The sequence below is a fragment of the Hypanus sabinus genome, chromosome 2, assembly GCF_030144855.1.
Source record: "Hypanus sabinus isolate sHypSab1 chromosome 2, sHypSab1.hap1, whole genome shotgun sequence".
NCBI classification, from domain to species: domain Eukaryota; kingdom Metazoa; phylum Chordata; class Chondrichthyes; order Myliobatiformes; family Dasyatidae; genus Hypanus; species Hypanus sabinus.
This window is the reverse complement of record NC_082707.1, coordinates 10,513,380-10,523,608: the sequence shown is the minus strand read 5'-3', so window position 1 is coordinate 10,523,608 and position 10,229 is coordinate 10,513,380. Positions and strand designations below refer to the sequence as shown.

General features: G+C 45.9%; 1 long non-coding RNA gene across 1 annotated transcript in view; it reads right to left on the bottom strand.

The window, feature by feature from the left end:
- Positions 1 to 8,056: 8,056 nt before the first annotated feature.
- LOC132406399 (uncharacterized) overlaps positions 8,057 to 10,229 on the bottom strand; it is a 34,973-nt gene continuing 32,800 nt past the window's right edge. Inside the window, exon 3 of the long non-coding RNA XR_009516154.1 lies at positions 8,057 to 8,111. This is a non-coding gene — a long non-coding RNA (uncharacterized LOC132406399). The remainder of the gene's footprint in view (positions 8,112 to 10,229) is intronic.

Here is a 10,229-nt window from a genome sequence, read left to right as displayed (position 1 = left end):
CCATTAACCGATGATAGCCACAGCTTTACACAACCTGCTGGAGGAACTCCATAGAGCAGGATTAGGCCATTTGGCCCATCAAGTAGGCTCTGCATTCTATCATGGCAGATTTATTATCCTCCTTACCCCCACGCTGCTGCATTCTCCCGATAACCTTTGGCTCCCTTACTAATCAAGACGCTACCAACCTCCATTTTAAGTATCACTAATGACTTGGCCTTCACAGGTGCCTGTGGCAACAAATTCCACAGATTCACCACCCTCTGGCTGAAGAAATTCCTCTTTGTCTCTCTTCTAAATGGACATCCTTGTATTCTGAGGCTGTGTCCTCTGGTTTTAGACTTCCCCACTATAGGAAGCATCTTGTCCACACCCGTCCACTCCAAGCAGGACTTTCAATAGGTTTGTGTGAGGTCCCCCCTCATTCTTCTGAACTCCGGTGAGTACAGGCCCTGAGCCATCAAATGGTCCTCATATGTTAACCCTTTGATCCCCAGGATTGTTCTTGTAAAGCTTTTTTGGACCCTCTCCAATGTCAGCACATTGTTCTTTAATAAGAGTCAGAAAGCTGCTCATAATACCCCAAGTGTGGTCTGAGCAATGTCCTATAAAGCCTCAACTTTCTGTCCTTGGTTTTATATTCTAGTCCTCTCAAAATGAATGCTAACATCGCATGGGCCTTCCTTATAAAAAGTCAAGTTCAGAGTATTAAAGTACATGTATGTCACCATATACTACCCAGAGATCCATTTTCGTGTGGGCATTCACAGTAAATGCAATAGAATCAATGAAAAGCCGCACAGATCCCACAGGGGAGAACTTGCTTGGTCTTTGGCCTTGTGACCTTTTTGTCCTCACATTTACGGCCCTCCCCACACCATTGCCACTGACCCACCCTGCTGTTCAGGGGGTCAGGTAGCACCTGTGGTGAGAATGTGCTGTCGATGTTTTGTGTCGAAACCCTTTATCTCAGTCCAGGTTTATTTATTTTGTTTAGAGGTACAACACTGTAACAGGCCTGTCTGGCCCAATTAGCCCACACTGCTCAGTTATACCCACCTGACCAATTAACCTTCTGCCTAGTATGTCCTTGGAATGTGGGAGGAAACCCCACATGTTGACCGGAATAACAAACAGACAATGGTGGGAATCGAAGCTGGGTCCCTATCACTGTAATAACATTATGCTAATCTCTATGCTACCGTCCCCCCCCACCCCCCCAGGATGAAGCATCTTGACTTGAACTGTCAACTGTCCATATCTCACCAGTTTTGCCTGACCCACTAAGCTGTGACAGTGTTTAGTGAGTTGTGCCAAATTCCAGCATCCACCCCCTCTCTATGTCTCAGTAGATGCTGAGTTCCTCTGGCATTTTGAAGGGCATAGACAGGGTAAATGCAGCAGGCTTTTTCCCTTCAGATTGACTGAGATTAAAATTAGGGGTCATAGATTAAGGATGATGGTAAATAGAGTGGGTGGAGGAGGGGAGAGTGCTAGATGATTGGGGTTGTGGTTGTCAAACATAGAACACAGAATAGTACAGCTCAGTAACAGGCCCTTCACCCTATGCTGTTGAATAGGTTAGGACTTTATTCCCTGGAGTGTAAAGAAGATTTGATAGAGGTGTATAAAATAATGAAGTAAATGCAAACAGGCTTTTTGTGTGTGTGTGTGTGTGTGTGTGTTGCTTGGATTTCCAGCATCTGCAGATCTTCTGTTGTTTATTTTTCCAGAGGTGGTGTGACATTAGAACTTGAGGTCATGCATTAAGCGAGCAAGGTAAAATATGTATGAATGTGTGTATATAGGTATTTGTAGTTTATTTACACATATATTCACTAACTGTGTTGGCACGTGGCCAAGCGGTTAAGGCGTTCATCTAGTGATCTGAAGGTTGCTAGTTCAAGCCTTGGCTGAGGCAGCGTGTTGTGTCCTTGAGCAAGGCACTTAACCACACATTGCTCTGCGACGACACCGGTGCCAAGCTAATGCCCTTCCCTTCCATTGTCCAATGCCCTTCCCTTGGACAACGTCGGTGTTGTGGAGAGGGGAGACTTGCAGCTTGGGCAACTGCCGGTCTCCCATGGAAAAAAAAGACCTTGCCAGGCTTGCGCCCTGGAAACTTTCCAAGGTGCAAATCCGTGGTCGATCGAGACTAACGGAGGCCTACACACACATTCACTAACTTGCTTATCTATTTATTTACTTTTTGATTGATTCATTGAGATACAACGTGGAATCGGCCCTTCTGGCCCTTTGACCACTCTGCCCAGCAATGTAAACCTAGCCTAATCACAGGACAATCTACAATGACCAATTAAACTTTGGGGGAACCTGAGGGGGAACTTCTTTGCTCAGAAGGTGGTGCATGTGTTGAATGGGCTGCCAGCAGGACGTGCTGTGGGACGTGGGTTCGATTGCAACACTTAAGAGAAATTTGGATAAGTACATGGATGGGAGGGGTATGGAGGGCTATGGTGCGAGTGTGTGTCAATGTGGTTAGGCAGAATGACAGTTCAGCAGAGACAAGATGGGCCAAAGGGCCTGCATCTGTTCTGCAGTTGTCTATGACTTATTAATCTATGACGCTGTTTTGATGTGTGTGTTCTGGGTGAGAATGTTGTCTTTCAGGGTCCCTGTCAAGTCACTCACCTTAAATCTAGTTATGGAGCTAGGAGGAGATTAGAGAGAGAATGAGAGGGCATTGTTAAAGCTGGGAAGGATTTGCAAACAGGAATGAGAATTTTCAGGCCAATTTTATGACAATAGACAATAGGTGCAGAAGTAGACCATTTGGCCCTTCAAGCCTGCACCACCATTCTGAGATCATGGCTGATCATCTACTATCAATACCCGGTTCCTGCCTTGTCCCCATATCCCTTGATACCCCTATCCATAAGATACCTATGTAGCTCCTTCTTGAAAGCATCCAGAGAACTGGCCTCCACTACCTTCCGAGGCAGTGCATTCCAGACCCCCACAACTCTCTGGGAAAAGTTTTTCCTTAACTCTGTCCTAAATGACCTACCCCTTATTCTCAATCCATGCCCTCTGGTACTGGACTCTCCCAGCATCTGGAACATACTTCCTGCCTCTATCTTGTCCAATCCCTTAATAATCTTATATGTTGCAATCAGATCCCCTCTCAATCTCCTTAATTCCAGTGTGTACAAGCCCAGTCTCTCTAACCTCTCTGCATAAGACAGTCCAGACATCCCAGAAATTAACCTTGTGAATCTACACTGCACTTCCTCTATAGCCAGGATTTCCTTCCTTAACCCTGGAGACCAAAACTGTACACAATACTCCAGGTGTGGTCTCACCAGGGCTCTGTACAAATACAAAATGATTTCCTTGCTCTTGTACTCAATTCCCTTTGTAATAAAGGCTAACATTCCATTAGCCTTCTTCACTGCCTGCTGCACTTGCTCATTCACCTTCAGTGACTGATGAACAAGGACTCCTAGATCTTTGTATTTCTCCCTTACCTAACTCTACACCATTCAGATCATAATCTGCCTTCCTGTTCTTACTCCCAAAGTGGATAACCTCACACTTATTCACATTAAACGTCATCTGCCAAGTATCTGCCCACTCACCCAGCCTATCCAAGTCACCCTGAATTCCCCTAACATCCTCATCACATGACACACTGCCACCCAGCTTAGTATCATCAGCAAACTTACTGATGTTATTCTCAATGCCTTCATCCAAATCTTTGACGTAAATGGTAAACAGCTGTGGTCCCAATACCGAGCCCTGTGGCACCCCACTAGTCACCACCTGCCATTCCGAGAAACACCCATTCACCGTTACCCTTTGCTTTCTATCTGCCAACCAGTTTTCTATCCATGTCAATATCTTCCCCCCCCAATGCCATGAGCTCTGATTTTACCCACCAATTTCCTATGTGGGACCTTATCAAATGACTTCTGAAAATTGAGGTACACTACATCCACTGGATCTCCCTTGTCTAACTTCCTGGTTACATCCTTGAAAAACTCCAATAGATTAGTCAAGATATGAACCTTAAAGCTTGGAGCTGATGGGTGAAGGAGCCTGCATTTGGGTTAGAACATAGATACCAGACTTTAGAACATAGAATAGTACAGCACATTACAGGCCCTTCGGCCCACAATGTTGTGCTGACCCTCAAACCCTGCTTCCTGTATAACCCTCCACCTTAAATTCCTCCATATACCTGTCTAGTAGTCTCTTAAACTTCACTAGTGTATCTGCCTCCACCACTGACTCAGGCAGTGCATTCCACGCACCAGCCACTCTCTGAGTGAAAAACCTTCCTCTAATATCCCCCTTGAACTTCCCTCCCCTTACCTTAAAGCCATGTCCTCTTGTACTGAGCAGTGGTGCCCTGGGGAAGAGGTGCTGGCTGTCCACTCTGTCTATTCCTCTTAATATCTTGTACACCTCTATCATGTCTCCCCTCATCCTCCTCCTTTCCAAATAGTAAAGCCCTAGCTCCCTTAACCTCTGATCATAATCCATACTCTCTAAACCAGGCAGCATCCTGGTAAATCTCCTCTGTACTCTTTCCAATGCTTCCACATCCTTCCTATAGTGAGGCAACCAGAACTGGACACAGTACTCCAAGTGTGGCCTAACTAGAGTTTTATAGAGCTGTATCATTACATCGCATCTCTTAAACTCCATCCCTCAACTTATGAAATCTAACACCCTATAAGCTTCCTTAACTACCCTATCTACCTGTGAGGCAACTTTCAGGGATCTGTGGACATGTACCTGCAGATGACCCTGCTCCTCCACACTACCAAGTATCCTGCCATTTACTTTGTACTCTGCCTTGGAGTTTGTCCTTCCGAAGTGTACCACCTCACACTTCTCCGGGTTGAACTCCATCTGCCACTTCTCAGCCCACTTCTGCATCCTATCAATGTCTCTCTGCAATCTTTGACAATCCTCTACACTATCTACAACACCACCAACCTTTGTGTTGTCTGCAAACTTGCCAACCCACCCTTCTACCCCCACATCCAGGTCGTTAATAAAAATCACAAAAAGTAGAGGTCCCAGAACAGATCCTTGTGGGACACCACTAGTCACAAACCTCCAATCTGAATGTACTCCCTCCACCACGACCCTCTGTCTTCTGCAGGCAAGCCAATTCTGAATCCACCTGACCAAACTTCCCTGGATCCCATGCTTTCTGACTTTCTGAATAAGCCTACCATGTGGAACCTTGTCAAATGCCTTACTAAAATCCATGTAGATCACATCCACTACCCTCATCTATATGCCTGATCACCTCCTCAAAGAACTCTATCAGGCTTGTTAGACATGATCTGTCCTTCACAAAGCCATGCTGACTGTCCCTGATCAGACCTCTCAGTCTCAGTTTTACAGAGAATGGAATGCAATCACGAAAAAAAAACTCACCAGCGTCTATACTTCATTAGGAGTTTGAGGAGGTTTGCTATATCACCAAAGTCTCCAGCAAATTTCTACAGATTTACCATGGAGAGTATCCTGACTGGTCACGTCACCATCTGGTCTGGAGGGGCCACCGCACAGGATCGGGAAAAGCTGCAACTCAGCCAGCTCCATCATGGGCATTACTTCACCACTGAGGACCTCTGCAAAAGGTGAAGGCTAAGAAGGTGAAGGTATCCATAATTCAGGATTTCCACCACCCAGGTCTTCCCCTTTCCTCAGGGAGGAGGTAGAGGAGCCCGAAGACACACATTCAGTGTTTCAGGAACAGCTACCTCCCCTCCGCTGTCAGATTTCTCAATGGTCAATGAAGCCATGAACACTACCTCACTATAATTGTTTCTCTTTTTGCAATACTTACTTGTATCTGTGTGTATGAGGGAAGGTGACAGTAACTCAAATAACCACACGTTACAAGAGTGGTGTGCAGAGGACCATCTTTGAACGTTGAAGTGGATGGGCTACAGCAGCAGAAGATCACAAGTACACATTCAGTGGTCACCCTATTAGGCACAGAAACAGAGATGGCTGTTCTGGATCAGGAGGTGATTGAGATGGACTCAAATACCGAATAAGTGCTGAAGCTGCTGGACTTTGGCAAGCTTCTTCAATCTACGAGCCACACAGCGTTTATGAGTCCTAATCTCTGATGTCATTTCTGCAATGTTCTTCACATAGTAAAGTGACTGGGTTCCTGGAGTTTGTCAGAGCCGGTGGAGGTGGGTTATGGTGGGCAGTGGGCAGATGCACCCACCACCTATTAAGTGCTCCTGTGTTGTCCATATCAAAAAGCCTCTGATGAACAAGTCCAGCTCTGGCTTTCAAGTGTAGCTTACTTACTAAGCCCAGTGGAACTGTTTCTACCGACAGGAGAAGGCACAAAGGTGAGTTACTAATGCCTTAAAAACTGTCATTTCAGGCAGATGGGCCTCATCAGCCATAGTTGGCAGCTCATCTAGGAGAAAGGAAAGTCTGATTTCAAACCTCCACTGCCTTGTGGCTCTGCCCACTCATGGGGAAGGCTTAGGGAGTAAACCCCGAGGAAAAAATCTGAAGCTGGAGTCCCCAAGGCAGTCCTACATTGAGTTCAATGCTGACTGGTAACTCCTGCTGATACCAAACTGTATCGGTCTTTGTCGTTCTTTTGGATTTATCAGCTGCATGGAGAGAGGGAGCCTGCTACATGGGCAACAGCTTGCTCTCCATATCGTACTGCCCAGGCTTGCATATCACGAAGATAGCTGGGACACAACATCAATAGTCAACCCCAAATGATGGCGGGACTCAACGGCAGCAAGAAAAAAAAAACTTGCATACAATAAAATGTTTAGTGGAAAGGTCAAATGCCTTGGTACCAGGTATGAGGTCAGAAACTTGCACATTGACCCTCCTTTGAAAGATAGGTATAACTAATGGGTTGTAGGGCCAGGTATTACCCAACCACAAAAAATGGGCTTCATAGTAAAATAGGCACACCTTGCAATCACTCACTGGTTGTCATGGCAGCTTCTAAATGAAGTTCAGACTGAATTGTTTACTTTGCATTCTCCTGTTATTAATTTAGGTAATTTGCCTTTGCAGAGCAAGATAAGGACTACGTTCTCGGAAGGAGAGCGTTGATACCTCAACAATTGGTTCAGCTCCACTGACCTCTTCCTTCTGAACTGTCGACATCACCATCTCCTTTTAAAAGGGATATGAGGGTGGCAGATTCACAGACCACAAGCAACCACCAGCAGATCCATGCTGGCCATCAAGCACCCCTTTACACTCAGTGGCCACTTTATTAGGTATGCCTGTACACTGGCTCGTTAATCAGCCAATCATGTGGCAGCAGCTCAGTGTATAAAAGCATGCTGACATGGTCAAGAGGTTCATTTGTTTTTCAGACCATTCATCAGAAATGTGATCTCAGTGAATTTGACTTGGCTGTTGGTGCCGGACGGGGTGGTTTAAATATCTCAAAAACTGCTGACCTCCTGAGATTTTCACGCACGACACCTGCTAGGGTGTACTGGTGCAAAGAAACAAAAGATATCCAGTGAGTGGCAGTTCTGTGGGTGAAAATGCCTCGTTAATGAGAGAGGTTGGAGGAGAACGGCCAGACCGGTTCCAGCTGACGGGAGGGTGACAGTAACTCAAACAACCACACGTTACAACAGTGGAGTGCCCAAGAGCATCTCCAAATGCACAACATGACAAACCTTGAAGAGGATGGGCTACAGCGGTGGAAGACTGAAGATACACGTTGTTGCCACTTTACTAAGTACAGAGTTACCTAATAATGTGGCCACTGGGCACATAGATAGCACACTCAAAAGACTGGAGGAACTATCAAGTCAGGCAGCAGAAAATAAATTTCCTGTTGGATACAAACCCAGTCTGTTCACCTTTCCCTTTTAGATATTCCAGTAAACCTACTCTGAAATGTTCTCAACACTGCTACATCTTGTGTTCAATATGCAGGCAGTACCTGCACTTCTTCAATAAGCAGCACATTGCACATTTAGATGGAGACGTAACGTAAAGATTTTTACTCATGTATATGAAGGACGTAAGTAATAAAATCAATTCAAATTCAAACTTACCATCCACAGCAACACACTCAGAATACTGGAGGAACTTGGCAGGTCAGGTAGCATCTATGGAGGGAAATAAACAGACAATGTTTCAGGCTGAAGCCCTTCGTCAGGACTGGAAAGGAAGAGGGAGGAAGCCGGAATAAGAAGGGGGGGGGGGGGGAGGATGAAGGCACAAGATGCCAGGTGATATGTGAGACCAGGTGAGGGGGAAGGTGGGTGGGTGGGGGGGGGGGTTGTGAGTAAGAAGCTGGGTGCTGATAGGTGGAATAGCTAAAGTGCTGAAGAAGAAGGCCTCTGATAGGAAAGCACAGTGGACCATGGAAGAAAGGGAAACAGGAGGAGAATGAGAAGGAGTCGGGCAAGTAAGGAGAAGGCAAGGGGTGAGAGGGAGAACCACCCTCCTTACCCTACTCCCACCTTCTTATTCTATCTTCTTCCCCCTTCCTTTCCAGTCTGAAATGTTGACAGTTCATTCATTTCCAAAGGTGCTGCTCCAGTATTTTGAGTGTGTGGCCCTGGATTTCCAGCAGCTGCAGAATGTCTGGTGTTTCCCATCAATAATAATCCCATTTATGCCAGCAGTCAGGAGGTATGAGATTCTGTTTTCCATTTGGTTTGCATTTACATTCACACTGAAAATCTCCTCAAGCAGCAACAAGGGGAAGAAAGGAGACTGGCCGCTCACAGCCAAGTCATCAAATGAGTGACTTAGCTTTCTCAGAGCTAAGAGAGATGGCACTTTGATTTAAAATGGGCTATTTGTTTTCTAACTGTGTTCTTCCTTCTAAAAATTTCTTACAATTTGTGTTTATTCTTGCAAACCCTGCTTATCTGACACCATACGCCTGTGATGCTCTGCTTTCATTGCACCTGTCTGCACACGGACTTGAGCAGATGACAATCGACTTGACTTTGACTTTGGCTATGTATTTGCTTTAACAATGATTTAACAGGTATTGTGCATCAGTGACTGGAAGCATCCTGGGTTGAACAGAATTGGCGATTGTCACCAGGTAATTTTATCTTATTTATTTTGCGATACGGTGAGGAGTTGGCCCTGCCAGCCATACTGCCCCAGCAATGCCACAACCCCAACTACTCCTAACCTAATCACTGGACAATTAACAATCATTCGTTACCTACCTGGTATGCCTTTGGACTGTGGGAGGAAATTGAAGGACTTGGGAGAACCCACATATTCACCATTTATTCACACGTGGTTATTTGAGTTACTGTCACTTTCCTTATACACACAGATAAGTAGTGAAAAAAGACAACAATTATAGTGAGGTAGTGTTCATGGCTTCATTAACCATTCAGAAATCTGATAGCAGAGGGGAAGTAGCTGTTCCTAAAACATTAAATGTGTGCCTTCAGGCTCCTTTACCTCCTCTCTGATGTAGGAATGAGAAGAGGGAAAATCCTGGGTGGTGGAAATCCTTAATGATAGGTGCCACCTTCCCAAGGCTTCATAATGGAGCTGGCTGAGTTTGCAACCCTGGACAGCTTTTTCCGATCCTGTGGCCCCTCATACCAAGCAGAGGTACAAGCTCTCCGTGGTACAGAGACTCCTTACAGAACTGCACCGGAATTGAACTCCAAACTCCGATTGCCTCGAGCTGCAATAGTGTTGCACTGACTGCTACACGGCCGTGGCATAATTGGCACTTGGTTCTGAATGACAAGATTGCGAAAGACGTTGAGCCAGGCCTGGTGATCCACACTGGGAAGGAATCCAGAGCAACACACATAGAATGCTGGAGGAACTCAGCTGGTCAGGCCTCATCTATGGAAATGGATGACCAGTCAACGTTTCGGTCCGAGATCTTTCCTCAGGACTGGGAAGGCAGGGGGAAGAAGCTAGAATATGGAGGTGAGTGGAAGGGAAGAAATACAAGCTGGCAGGTGATAGGGGACACCAGGTGGGTGGGGGAAGGGGATGAAGTAAGAAGCTGGGAGATGATCGATAAAGGGAGGTGGAAGGAGGGATCAGAATCAGGTTTAATGTCACTGACAAAAGAGATGGCTGAGTCTACGACCCTCTGCAGCTGTTCCTGATGGTGGATATTGGAGCCTCCAGACCAGGCGGTGATGTAACCAGTCAGAATTCTCTCCACCATACAGCTAAAGAGATTTGCAAGCGACTTTGGTAACATAACAAATTTCCCCAAACACTTA